The sequence below is a fragment of the Coenobita brevimanus genome, chromosome 53 (genome assembly GCF_032717465.1).
Source record: "Coenobita brevimanus isolate Jiangsu-jjx chromosome 53, ASM3271746v2, whole genome shotgun sequence".
Taxonomy (NCBI): Eukaryota; Metazoa; Arthropoda; class Malacostraca; order Decapoda; family Coenobitidae; genus Coenobita; species Coenobita brevimanus.
This window is the reverse complement of record NC_137006.1, coordinates 10,400,902-10,416,400: the sequence shown is the minus strand read 5'-3', so window position 1 is coordinate 10,416,400 and position 15,499 is coordinate 10,400,902.

Genomic DNA, 15,499 nt, shown 5'->3' with positions numbered 1-15,499 from the left:
ATACAGTATATATATTGTACAAGTGTTTCTTGGCCCAACCTGGCCGCTGCGCTGCGTACTTGTCCCTGTAGAGGTCTCTGGTGGTGCACACTCGAATCTCAATCGTTTGTAGTTACACGGGTTTGATTTCAGTCATCTCGTAATTGCAACAGAGTTCCTAAATGTATGTGCAATCTGTTTATACAGCCAAATGCGCAGAATAACACTTGTTCTAACGGTGCCATTTTTTTATATCTAATTTCCAAGTGTCGTAATTGTGTGTCGAAGTCAGCAGTTTCCAGCAATAATATTTTCCCCCTGCCGAGAGGATGTCCTTCAGTCACACATAGCTGGCTCATGAACTATGCATCTGCTTGCAACAGTTTTTGCACCATTGCACGCAAAATTGTATATCGATACCAGTGATATACATTTTGTCCAGGAAAATATGAATTTGTGCAGCAATTGACTTCAACTGACGGTCATTTTACGACCGCGCCTCCTGTTCCTCAAAAGCAATGAATAGCTGTTTCGAAGCCGAGCAACCCTCGACGTATTTTACGTAATGTAAAGGCAATGAGGACAATTACTGTGGGCCAAGACACACCTTAAGAAATTCTCTATAGACAAGAAATTTAAATGCGCCCACCTGTGACTATTGTATCGATCCTGTCAGGTTTCATTTTAATCCATTTCTAGTTTCGGCTGTGCTAAAGGCAGACAGATACATGGCTAGAATTATTGTATATATATATATATATATATATATATATATATATATATATATATATATATATATATATATATATATATATATATATATATATATATGTATGTATATATATATATCAGACTTGGTCGAAAAATCCAGCTTCGGAATTCGAAAATGTAATACCAAAGAAAAGTTGATCCATAATAAAAGTTTCATGTATGCAAATATTTGGTGTAATCTGTGTTCATACAGAGGTGGCGCCTGCCTCGTCACTACTGTATCTCGCCATTAGCTGAATCTGGCGCACCAGTGCCGTCGTAGGAATCTTATAGGTCAGACATTGTATTTTTTTTTTTTTCCAAGTCATCTATTCTTTGCTCTCATATCATTTTTTCTTTTTTCATTTTCAGGTATTAATGCTTAATAGCTAAGTATCTTGGAGAACTACAAATATTGCTCACACAACTCGGTCTGCCGTAACTCATATTTTTGGCACTTTAAGAAGTATTGGTTATAAGCAACTTTCAACGAAATGGGATGTGGAGAGACACTTACGTTTTGCTGAAAAAGAAAAAGAAAAAGAGTCAGTAAAGAAAATAGTGAAGGATCTTGGATCAGTTTCGTTGAGAATAAGCTCCAGTTCCTTGAGTTCACCTAACAAAAATTACACAGCTGGTTTTGGACAATCATTCTAAGTATAAGGCCCTAGTGAAAACAAAGGGGAAAGACTGCTACAACAAACAGCTCGAAAACTATAAAACTCGTATGCAGAAGGAGCTATTTGACATCTCCTATTGCAAATGTAAATCCTTCGATGAGTGTAAGTGTTCAAAGAAGAGAAAGGTGCCTGTAAGTGAAAGTTCTTTTCGGATCAAAGAGGAAATAGACAGATGTACACTGGAAAAGTGGATGCAAAAGAAACAAAAATCCTGATACAACGAGCAAAAAGAACAAGGGATGCAGAGAACTTCTAAGTGAAAACTTGCGATTCTATTTGTCAGAAAGGTCAAAGTGGGATGGAGGAAATGAGTGATACTGATGATAGCTTGGAAAATGATGGCACAGATGAAACATATTGGCCGAGTGTAGAAAAAAAAAAAAAAGAGGAAAAAAATTAAGTTATCACGAATGCGAATCAACTGTGAACTGGTTGCAAGAGAAGCTGATCAATTTGGTGTGAGTGATAGAGGTGACGCTTCAATTGCCACTTCCGCTCTGGTGGCTGCTGGACTTGTTTCATCCGAAAACAAGAATTTAGTTATAGACAAGTCAAAACTAAGACGAGCCAGAAAATCAGTCAGAGAAACACTTCAGCATATAGACATAACAGCACTGTATTTTGATGGGGAAAAAAAAAAAAAAGCATTAACGCTGGAAGAGAGAAAAGATGAAAATGGTCGTCTGTCCATTCACCAAGTAAGCAATTTGGAGGAACACATTTCATTAGTTAAAGAGCCAAGCTCTGAATACCTTGACCATGGAACTCCTGATGGGGGAACAGAAGCTGCTATTTCTGAGTGCTTGATGAAGTGTGGGCTAAAGATTGAGATGCTTGTTGCAGTAGGGTGTGATGGTACATCTGTTAACACAGGGACATAGGGCGGAGCAAAAAAACTGATTGAGGACATTCTTAACCGTCCTTCGCATTGGCTTATATGTTTCTTACACTTCAGTGAGCTTCCATTTCGGTATATATTTAAGCATTTGGATAGTGAAACCCTAGGGCCCACAGCATTCAAAGGAAGGATTGGGAGGAAGATAGGATAAACCGTTAGTAATCTCCCTGTGGTAAATTTTGAACCAATCCCATTAAATGATGTGAAGAAATTTCATGAGACCTGTTCAGAGCTAGATTTCAGTAAGGATCAAAAATATATTCCGACTATATGGTATGCAGTGTCATCTGGAAAATTTCCTGCATCATTCTCTTCAGTTGAACCAGACCCATTAACATATTCAAGATGGTTGACAGCATGTGCAAGAATTGTGAGACTATATTGCTTAGTACCTCTTCCTTCCAAACCATCGAAAACATTAGCCAAATATTTGATGATTGGATACATTCCGACCTGGTTTGAGATTAAGAAAAATCCTTCCAGTGTCAGTGGCCCAAAACATCTATTCAATGCTGTTACCAAGATCAAATATATGAAAGATGAATGCTTGGATGCATACAAGGCTGCTACCCAGGCTATTCAGACATGCTTTCTATGCCCACCCGGAAAACATGCTTTTGGGCATGGCATTTGATTTTTTTTTTATGTGAGGAAGAAGGAACCAAAGGCAACGAGCCTGCAAAACTATTCCTTCCAAAAGAAAAACAAAATATAAGAGAGACCCAAATTCAAGATCCGATCATTTCCAGATGCCTGGACACACTGCGTTTGAAAAACTGGAGATCATAGGAAGTAGGAAATACAGACAGAAGGAGACGGTTCCAGAGTTGACCTGTTGCATAAATGAAGGACTGGGAGTAACGGTTCACTCTTGCATTAGAGAGTTGGACAGAAAAGGGATGAGAGTTTGCTGCTAGACGGGTGCTAGCGCCAGTCGTAGGGGTGGAGGAATGCATGCAGACAGTTCAGAGGAGCAGTGACCATTGAAGTAGCGATAGAAAAGAGATAAAAATGCAACAGTGCGGCGAAGAGACAAAGGTTGAAGAGAGTCAGTAAGAGGAGGAGAGTTAATGAGGCGAAAAGCCTTTGACTCCACCCTATTGAGAAGAGCTGTATGTGGGGAGCCTCCCCACACATGAGAATTGTACTCTACACAGGGGCGGATAAAACCCCTGTATAGAGTCAACAATCGTGCAGGGAACGGAGTCGGCTTAGCACACCCAATCTCTTGGAAGCAGATTTTACAAGAGATGTAATACGATATTTCCAAGACAAGTCCCGAGAAAATGAAACCCCAAGCATGTTCAAGGATGATGCAGGATTAAGCTGATTATTATCAAACATTAGTGGGTATACCTGTGGAAGATTTTGTCGGGTTGATAGGTGCAAAAACTGAGTCTTTGATGCATTAAAAACAACAAGATTATTTTTACTCCAGTTAGAGATATGAACCAAGTCAGACATTAGGTGTGCCATAGCCTCATCCCTTGTTTGTTGAAGTAACTGCTGAGATGGACGTTGCGGGAATCGAATGGAAAGGTGAAGGGTGGAGTCGTCAGCGTATGAGTGGATAGGGTTAGATGTACAGCTTAGAAGGTCATTGATGAATAAAAGGAAGAGAGTTGGTGATAGAACAGAGCCCTGAGGAACACCACTGTTAATAGATCTAGGAGAAGAACGATGGCCGTCTACAACAGCGGCTATAGAACGACCAGAAAGGAAGCTAGAGATGAAGGCACAGATTGAAGGATAGAAACCGTAAGAGGGCAGATTGGAAGTTAGAGATTTATGCCAGACTCGATCAAAAGCCTTAGAGATGTCAAGTGCAATGGCAAAGTTTTCGCCAAAGTCCCGAAAAGAGGATGACCAGGAGTCTGAAAGGTAGGTGAGAAGATCGCCAGTGGAACGTCCCTGACGGAACCCATTCTGACGATCAGAAAGAAGGTTGTGATAGGAAAGATGCTTTAACATTTTTCTATTAAGAACAGACTCGAAAACTTTTGAGATACAGGATGTTAAAGCAATTGGACGATAGTTAGAGGATTGGGAATGGTCACCCTTCTTTGGGACTGGCTGAATGAGAGCAAACTTCCAGCAAGAAGGAAAGGTACAAGTTGACAGACAAAGGCGAAAGAGTTTGCCTAGGCAGGGTGTAAACACAGTTCTTGAGAACAACAGGAGGGTCTCCATCAGGCCCATATGCCTTATTAGTATTGAGGCCTGTGACAGCAGAAAATACATCAGCTGAAGAAATTTTAATGTCAGCCATGAAGAAGTCAGAGGGGGGAAGTGATGGAGGAACAGCACCGGAATTGTCTAAGGTGGAATTGGAGGAGAAAGTCTGAGCAAAGAGATCTGCTTTATCAGTAGAAGAAATAGCTACAGAGCCATCAGAGTAGAAAAGAGGAGGGAAGGATGATGAGGTAAAGTTGTTAGAAAGGTTTTTGGGAAGGTGCCAGAAGGAACGGGAAGAATTCGAGTTAGAGAGTTGAGAGCACTTAGTACGGATGAAATTATTTTTAGCAGAGCAAAGAACAGACTTAGCACCATTGCGGGCCGAAACGTATAAAAGATGTGATTCAGGGGTGGGTTGGCTCCGGTACCTTTTATAGACCCTCTCCTTGTTGCGGACAGCATTAGAACAAGCGTGATTAAACCAAGGCTATCGTGCATTAGTCAAAGGATATGAGAAAGGAATGTATGCTTCCATGCCCGAAAGAATAACCTCTGTAATGCGCAAGGCACACCCAGATGGCTCCCGGCCACGGAAGCAATAATCATTCCAGGGAAAATCAAAGAAGTACTGCCTGAGGGCCTCCCAGTCCGCAGCTCCAAAGTGCCACAGACGACGTTTCTTTGGAGGGTCCGCAGGCCGTACTGGAGCGATAGGACAGGTTAAGGTGATAAGGTTGTGATCGGAGGAGCCCAACGGAGAGAAAAGATTAACAGTGTAAGCAGAAGGATTAGTTGTAAGGAAGAGGTCAAGTATGTTGGAACTCTCTCCAAGGCGATCAGGGATACGGGTAGGGTGCTGTACAAGCTGCTCTAGGTCATTAAGGATAGAAAAGGTGTAGGCTTGTTCACCAGGTGGATCAGTGACAGGAAAGGAGAGCCAAAGGTGATGGTGAACATTGAAATCTCCTAGAATGGAGATTTCAGAGAAAGGAGAAATGGATAGAATGTGTTCCATCGTAGAAGTAAGATAGTCAAAGAATTTTTGATAGTCAGTAGAATTAGAAGATAAGTAAACAGCACAGATATATTTAGTCAGAGATTGACAGGAAAACCGAAGCCAGAGTGTAGAGAATTCGGAAGAATCAAGTTCAGGAACACAAGAGCAAGATAAGTTGTTGCGTATATATACACAACAGCCACCTTTGGCTTTGAAATGAGTATAGAGAAAGTAGGAGGATACAGAAAAGGGTTTGCTGTCAGTTGCCTCAGACAGCTGAGTCTCAGTTAGAAAAAGAAGGTGAGGTTTAGAGAAGGAGAGGTGGTGCTCAACAGAGCGAAAGTTAGAGGAAAGGCCACGAATGTTGCAGAAATGAAGAAGAAGAGAGTCAGACAGTGGTTCCAGGCATCTTGAGTCATCACCGGGAGAGGGGCAAAAGGTTGGGGCATCAGAAGAGATGCTGTGAAGAAAATTCTAGCAGCAAGAAACAACCCGAGACAAGAAAGAAAACAATTCAAACTACCAGAGATAAATTGGGGGGCAGATCATTATACTCAAAAGATCAGCTGGGATTTGGTGGATATTACAGAACCACCACTCCTCAAGAATTTGACTGATGTTGAACTACATGATTTGACTGAAAGTCCTGAACTTGTGGAAAAGCTGTGTCCAAAGTATCCTTGCCATACTCAGTCAGTTGAACCCACAGTAAAGCTCGTGACTGAAGCTTCTGCGAAAGTTTATGGTTTCAGTAACAGAGACGGGTATATAAGAAACATACTCAAATCAAGAAAAATAATGCCGGGATTCGAATTAAAGAAGAATTTCAAAGCAGAGTAAATCTGGCCCCGTTTAATGGAAGGGTGGATGGGATGGGATAAGTGTGGAACTCCATTTGCAGCCACCTCCTCGTGGTGAGTTCTGAGTAGTGCACGGTCACAGTGTGGTAGCCAAGGGCTGCATAATAAAGTGTCCAGGCGCCACCTCATACTGATGTGATGCGGATATAGTATTTTACAGTTCTCTTGCCTTTATATAGAAACAATTTCTTCCCTCTGTTATAAGAAGCAAATTGGACTTTAATTTTCTTCGGGATCTTATGACCCGGTCTAATATATATATATATATATATATATATATATATATATATATATACGCAACTGACTGGGAATCGAACCCTGGTCCTCTTAGATAGAAGGCACACTCTGATACCACTTGACCACGGCATGATAAAAGCTGTGACGACCTGATTTTTTTTTTTTTTACCAACAAGGTAAATCCATTATGGAAGGAACACAACACATTAGGATTATATCACAGCCCCACGCAACTGTGATATAATCCATATGTGTTGTGACTGAAATATATCCTTTCATAATGGAATCACCTGGTTCGTCAAAAAAATCAGGTTATCACAGCTTTTATCACGCCTTGGTCGAGTGGTATCAGTGCCTGACTTCTACCTAAGAGACCCAGGGTTCGATACCCAGTCAGGAGCGTGCAAATATATTTGTCCATACGCGTGTAATGTGTGACTCTCCAATATATATATATATATATATAAACCAGTAAGTATTCGGAAAAGACAGTCGAGCTCATGAAAAGATGAAAGGAAATGGAAGTATAAACAAAGAAACAGGAAATAGAACTAGCGGAATTAAATTATCTTCTTAGCAAGTGGCAAAGAAAAAAGAAGAGAAACATGGATCAGATCAAAGAAACCATTAAAATAGGTCAAAGTCTGAAAAAGATCCGAAGGAAAATGGCACTAGGAAAGCAACAAATCATATCACTGAAAGATAAAAACGGTGAAATCATGAAATGCAGAGGTAAGATGGTGAAGAGAGTTGAAGAACTTTACAAAGAACTGTATACATCAAAGACAACAGTACCAATACTTAACTTTTCAGTTGAAACAAGTGAAATACCTGAGGTAATACCAGGCAAAGTAAATATTTCTCTTAGAAATATGAAAAGAGGGAGGGTCCCAGGAGAAGATGGAATAGTTGCAGATTTTTTGTCGGGTGCATGAGTAGAAATATAAAAATGGCTTACCCACTTCTTTACTCAGTGTATTAAAAAGAAGAAAATGCCCAGAACATGGTGTAATGCAACAGGTATTTTACTAAACAAAAAAGGTGGCTCAAAAGACCTTTGTAACTATCGACCTATTAGCTTATTATCGGTTGTATACTGACTCATCACTAAAGTCCTCACGAAGAGAATAGCAACTAATTTGGAAGAAAACCAACCTCGTGAACAGGCAGGATTCCGAAGCGGGTATTCGAATACTGTTCATCTACACACAAAGGATCAGATAACTGAGAAAACTACAGAATATAATAAACCACTGCGCTTAGATTTTGTTGATTACTAAAAGGCTTTCGACTCAATGGAGCACATAGCAATTTTCAATTCACTGCGAGAACCATGAGGAAATGTGAACATTGTAAAACTGCTCGATAACATATATAAAGAGGGAACTGCTACAGTTATATTACATAAGAACATAAGAAGAGAGGATAACTGCAGTAGGCCGGTTGGCCCATGCTAGGCAGCTCCTAGAAGAGTAACTGAACTAGAATGAGATAAGGATAGCAAAGAAGAAGGCTCTCCCCCGCCCTCCAAACCCTCCAGCCGAAGCCGGCAGGAAAAAGTCAGAAAGAACACCAGGCCGTATAGAAAAACTGGCGTGGACATTTTACAGGAAAGTGTGAAAGGAGAATAGAGACTATCATAGTGTAACCTGAAAAGAAAATTTTTTTGAATTAGTATTGGTTATAAGATTTTCTTTATTCTATATCCACCCCTTATTTGTCATATGCTTATCTAGCCTATGCTTGAAACTCTCAATGGAAGAGGCAGCAACTACTTTACTAGGTAGCTTATTCCATTCGTCTACTACTCTATTACCAAACCAATTTCTACCGATTTCCTTACTGAAACGGAATTTTTCTAGTTTGAAACCATTATTTCTAGTTCTATCCTGTATGCTCACTTTAAGTACCTTGCTAATATCTCCCTTATTTATACCATTCATCCACTTAAACACCTCAATTAAGTCTCCCCTTACTCTACGTAGCGAATGCAGACTTAGGCTTTTCAGTCTGTCTTCATATGACAGGTTCCGGACGTCATGTATCATTTTAGTCATTCTTCTCTGTACATTTTCTAACGAATTAATATCCATTCTATAGTAAGGACACCAGAATTGTACTGCGTAGTCTAAATGTGGCCTTACTAATGCTAGATAAAGTTTTAGTATTACTTTAGATGATCTATTGCTCACGCTTCTCGAAATAAATCCTAGGACCCTATTTGCTTTATTTCTCGCATTAATGCACTGTTGCCTTGGTTTAAGGTCGTTACTAAGCATAACTCCTAGATCTCTCTCGCATTCGGATTTGCTAATTTCTTTGTTATCTACGAGTAAGCTGTATTTAGTATCTTCAATGGTCTTGCCTACGTTAAGTACTTTACATTTTTCAACGTTAAATTCCATTTGCCAAGTTTTAGACCATTTGGACAATGTATCGAGGTCTTTTTGTAAGTTATGGCAATCGTCAATAGAGTTAATGATACGCCCTATTTTTGTATCGTCGGCAAGTTTGCTGATGCTGCTATTGACTCCTAAGTCTAGATCATTTATATATATGATAAATAATAAGGGACCGAGTACTGAACCCTGTGGTACACCGCTAGTTACTAATCCCCAGTCCGACTTAGTTCCATTTATTAATACTCTCTGCTTTCGTCCTTTCAGCCAGGATTCTATCCATTTTAAGATATCGCCGTCTATACCGTGCGCTCGAACCTTTCTAACTAACCTTTCGTGTGGGACCCTATCAAAAGCTTTACTAAAGTCCAGATAAATAACATCGTAAGCTTTATCGCTATCTACTGCCTCATAGACCTCCGAGTAGAATGACAACAAATTTGTGAGGCAGGATCGTCCTTGCCTGAATCCGTGCTGACTTTCGTTTATAAGATTAAATTTTTCTAAGTGTTCTCTAATCTTATTTGCCAAAACTGACTCTAACATTTTTCCTACTATTGACGTTAGACTTATCGGACGATAATTCGACGCAGCTGATTTATCACCCTTTTTAAATATGGGCACTACGTTTGCGGTTTTCCACGCCTCTGGAACTTCTCCTGAACTTAAAGAGTCATTAAATAACGTTAAAAGTGGCTGACATAATTCTTCTTTGGTTTCCTTTATAATTTTTGCATATATATCGTCCGGACCTGGCGATTTTTGAGGTTTTAACTTATTAATTTCTTTCAATACGTCCTCCTTACTAATGGTTATTTTACTAAGAATATTTTCCGTATTCTCATGGTAAATATTTGCTGCTTGAGGGACCAGGCTTAGATTTTCCTTGGTGAATACTGATATGAAATAATTATTTAGGATGGAGCACATTTCTTTATCTTCACTGGTAATGTCACCTGATTCTGTTCTGAGTGGTCCTATCCTATCTTTATTTTTCGTTCGGTACATTTGATAAAAACCCTTGGGGTTTTCTTTTGATTCACTGGCAACCTTAATTTCGTAACTTCTCTTTGCTTTTCTTATCTCCCTCTTTACTTCTCTATTTAAAATTGTGTACTGGTTACGTAAGTGTTCCTCTCCACGTTTTATTTTTCCATATATTCCTTTCCTTTGGCCTATGAGAGATTTTAATCTGTTGTTTAACCATCTAGGTTCTGAATTATTAGTTCTAAACGGTTTTGAGGGAATATATCTATCTTGGCCTCCGTGTATTATATTTATTAACTCGTTATACTTCTCACTGGTCGAACGTCTGCTTGGTACTGGTACTGGAAAAGATTAAGATTGAGAAGTGTGTCCCTCAGAGAGATACAGTTTCACCAAAATCATTTACTACATGCCTAGATAGTATTTTCCGAAAGCTAGACTGGGAAACAAAGGAGTAATAATAGATGGAGACAAGCCAAACCATTTAAGATTTGCAGATGACGTTGTCCTAATATCAGAAACAGCAGAGACATTGCAATAATGTTAAATGACATGAACAGTGAAAGTCTTAAAGTAGGGCTAAAGATGAACCAGAGTAAAAGTAAATTAATGTTTAATCGAAATACACCAATGAGCGTCATCAGAATAAGCGAAAAAATTCTCAAGTCGAAGAGTACAATTACTTGGGGCAAATACTCAAATTAACGAAAAAACATGACAGCGAAACAAAACGACCCATTACAACTGGATGGAAAGCTTTAGGTAAACAGAGATACAACATGAAAAGTACCCTGCCAATATGTAGGAAAAGTATACAACGAATGTATAATTTCAGCCATGACATACGGTTATGAGACCTGAAAACTGACAAAATCAATGGATAATTAAGTAATCCGTTTTCAAAGGGTAATGGAATGGTCAATGTTGGGAATATCTTTGATAGGAAAAGGTCAACTTGGGTGAGAGAGCAAACTGAACCCAAACGCATTATAGAATTCATAATAGTACAGAAATGGAGGTGGGAAGGTCATGAAGCTAGAAATAGGGATAATCGATGGAGCAAGAGACTGACTGACTGGACTCCAAGAGATAGTAAGCGTGCAGGAAAAGGCCAGACAAGAGGTGGAGAGATGAGATAGAAGTTTCCTGGGAAAACATGGAGTTGATGGACTCAGACAAGGAATTCGTGGGGAAGGTTGGGGGAAGCCTTTGTTCGGCAGTGGACTTGCAATGGCAGATGATGATGATTTTGATACACACACACACACACACACACACACACACACACACACACACACACACACACACACACACACACACACACACACACACACACACACACACACACACAGAGTGAGGGTCATTCCAAATCAAATCACCCAGACGGTCCCAGGTCACCCTTTCAGATTCTCCTGAAAAAAATTCACAGGTGCTCCTATAGCAAAAGTATGGTGCAATCCCAAATATTAGGTCTGTATCTCTAATAGTTTTGAAACTACAGCCCTTTGAAATTTTAATTAATTTTATGTATTTTGCCACACAAGCCATTTGGTCCAACTCTCGACATTCATAGCTCCTTTGATATGGCATGTACGGCACTGAAACTTTGTGGCTAAGACTAACTTTTTCAGTAGAATTTAAAAATGTAACCAGATCAGGTGTATCTTATGTACTTTTCCTCCTTCAAGGCTCTGAAAATGGCAAAAAATTCAAAATGACACTTCATTTGAGAGCTTCTCGCTCAAACAGTACGGTAGATAAAGCACTCAGAGTTTTTTTTTCAGTCAGTTACGACATATTAGGCCATGTGTGTACAGTAACCATATTCATTACTGTTATAGGAGTCTCAGAATAATGGTTTGAAATATGCTTTGTTTTCATATTTCCTCAAATTTGCCCATTTTCATATCCCCATTTGCCCATGTGGGCAGTTAATTAACATTTTCATATTTTTACCTTGTATTATTATATATCTGAAGATGATCTGACAAAAATTTGGTGTTGTCGCTGAGCTTCCTTCTGGAGTTATGATTTTTAAAAGAATGAGCTGTCATGCTCTTGTCGTACAAATTCATCCAAAACAAATATTACATATATCATAGTTTCAGAATTGCCACATAATTTTATTTCAGTTAGAGGAACATACTACCCCTTCATAAATTAATTCAAAATATTGAAAATAAACATTTTTTTTTATTAGGCAGTATTATTGGCAAAAACATGCCAGAGCATTATCACCAGTAATGGAAAATTATCACAGCAAGAACTTTTTCTTTTCAGGACATAGACAGTCACTGTAAATAGTATTCAGATTCACAGTGACAGTAGTCACTACTTTCATAGTGACAGGTCAGCATTTCACCAAATTGGGGGAAGCAGCCTAGGTATATAGATATAGATAGATAGGTTTTAATATTACAATGTTAAAAATTTTTTGGTAATATCTTAATTTTATAGTTTATCACAAGTGCTCGTGGGTCCTTCGGGCCCCTCGCACTTGCTCCTGCGGAGGGCTCTCTAGTTTATGTGCTGTTCTAGTGTAACGTTGTCACTTGGATTTTTTGCAGCTAACCAACTGATCGTGTTATTTGCAGCTTCGGTAATGGAACCCAGTATATTTTAGTTCTACGTCTGGGCAAAAAATTCTACGGAGATCCTATGCCGGGCTCCGGGAGCAGCGTTTTTTTTTTTTTTTTTTTTCTTTTTTTGTCAAAATGTGATCGCTCATTAAATATAGTAAAAGTTTTTCAATCGTGATGGGAAGTTTTTTTTTACATCAGCGAATTTTTTGCGATTTCTGTGCCAATTTTGGTGCGATTTGAATGTGTAGTTTCGGCTGCCCAAAATACACACACACACACACACACACACACACACACACACACACACACACGGCTACTGCTATAGTATAATTGATTCTGAAGAACATCGTGACATCAGGATCACAAATAACACAATGACTTGCATGGCATATATTGCAAAAACACACTTAACTGGACATGGCAATACTTAAGAGTTATTGATTTTGCACAGATTTTGGGAAGAGAGTGTGAATTTTATTCAGGTCAATGGAAACTGTGTAGTTGCGAGCCCTACTATCTTGAGCACTAGTTGCACTGATATCACATATGTTGTAATGGTACCCACCATTTGTTTTCGAGACCTTGCAGGCCATGAGAGTACATTGTTTTTAGATCGTTTCATGAAAGAAACAAGAACATCAAAATGCTCATCTGAGCGGTCTTTGATATTTCCCACATACCAATTGGCATCATAAACGTATGCTACATATATATTTGCCTGGGTGATAGTCTTCCCAGTTTACAGTGATCTGTTCTTCATTCTCACTGCCTAAATTTACAATAGTGTAGACATCATCAAGGGAAACTCTCTTCATTTCAATCTTATTTCCCGAACAGGGAATGAAACTGTGGTGTGACCTTACACCAACTATTGTTTTACAGGTGTCAAACCATTCACCCAATATGAATTTGATAGGACATTCTTGTACTTGATCTTACATACCATTACAACATATCATGTGTGACATCAATGCACCTAGTGCTCAAGATTGTAGGGCTCGCAACTACACAGTTAGTTTCCATTGACCTGAACAAAATTCACACTCTCTTCCCAAAGCCTGTGCAAAATCAGTAACTCTTGAGTATTGCCATGTCCAGTTAAGTGTGTTTTTGCGATATATGCCATGCAAGTCATTGTGTTATTTGTGATCCTGATGTCGCTATGTTCTTCAGAATGATGAATTATAGAGTTAAGGTATTACCAAAAATTTGTAACATTGGTGCTCACCATGCACACACTCGATGTAGTGCTGCTCTCGGGTGTTTGCCCTTTCCTCTCCTCCCTCCTTTCCTTCCTTCTTCTTCTGTCTTTCTTTACTTCATTCTTTCCTCGTCCATCTGCCTATGGGTTACTTTACATTCCCTCTTTTTCTTTCTTTCATTCTCTCCTGTTCCTTCTGTCTATGGGTGACTCTACACTGAGTGGCAAGCCGAATGGTTTCCTGTACACCAGAAAACCATTTACTATGCTGGGTGGTAACCATATTACCAAGTTATGGCGCCTGGTCGTTTAGTGGGTAATTGCAGCGCACCAATTGGGTTGAGCCGGTGAAGGTTTATATCCAGTGGGTGGATGGGGTTAAGTGCTCACGTAACGCCACTCAGGGATGAGTGAGGCTGGTCACTCTCATCTTAAATGTGAGGACCAACTTGCCTAGCCCCGGGCTCCTACGCTCCTCATGGGGCAACGTAGGATTGGATGGTGGATGGATGGATGTAATATTAAAACCTGTTTGGTGAAATGCTGACCTGTCACTATGAAAGTAGTGACTACTGTCACTGTGAATCTGAATACTATTTACAGTGACTGTCTATGTCCTGAAAAGAAAAAGTTCTTGCTGTGATAATTTTCCATTACTGGTGATAATGCTCTGGCATGTTTTTGCCAATAATACTGCCTAATAAAAAAAAAATGTTTATTTTCAATATTTTGAATTAATTTATGAAGGGGTAGTATGTTCCTCTAACTGAAATAAAATTATGTGGCAATTCTGAAACTATGATATATGTAATATTTGTTTTGGATGAATTTGTATGACAAGAGCATGACAGCTCATTCTTTTAAAAATCATAACTCCAGAAGGAAGCTCAGCGACAACACCAAATTTTTGTCAGATCATCTTCAGATATATAATAATACAAGGTAAAAATATGAAAATGTTAATTAACTGCCTACATGGGCAAATGGGGATATGAAAATGGGCAAATTTGAGGAAATATGAAAACAAAGCATATTTCAAACCATTATTCTGAGACTCCTATAACAGTAATGAATATGGTTACTGTACACACATGGCCTAATATGTCGTAACTGACTGAAAAAAAAACTCTGAGTGCTTTATCTACCGTACTGTTTGAGTGAGAAGCTCTCAAATGGAGTGTCATTTTGAATTTTTTGCCATTTTCAGAGCCTTGAAGGAGGAAAAGTACATAAGATACACCTGATCTGGTTACATTTTTAAATTCTACTGAAAAAGCTAGTCTTAGCCACAAAGTTTCAGTGCCGTACATGCCATATCAAAGGAGCTATGAATGTCGAGAGTTGGACCAAATGGCTTGTGTGGCAAAATACATAAAATTAATTAAAATTTCAAAGGGCTGTAGTTTCAAAACTATTAGAGATACAGACCTAATATTTGGGATTGCACCATACTTTTGCTATAGGAGCACCTGTGAATTTTTTTCAGGAGAATCTGAGAGGGTGACCTGGGAAATTTTTCTCAAACTGTGTGATTTGATATGGAATGACCCTATATGTATGTATGGATCTACGTATAAAGATAGATAGATAGATAGAGAGAGAGAGAGAGAGAGAGAGAGAGAGAGAGAGAGAGAGAGAGAGAGTTATGTATGTATATATGAAGCCTCTGTGGTACAGTGGTAGAGTGTGCATTTCGTACACGGGTGAACCAGGGTTCGCACCCCACCAGGGTAATAAACTTTGGGAGTGGTCAC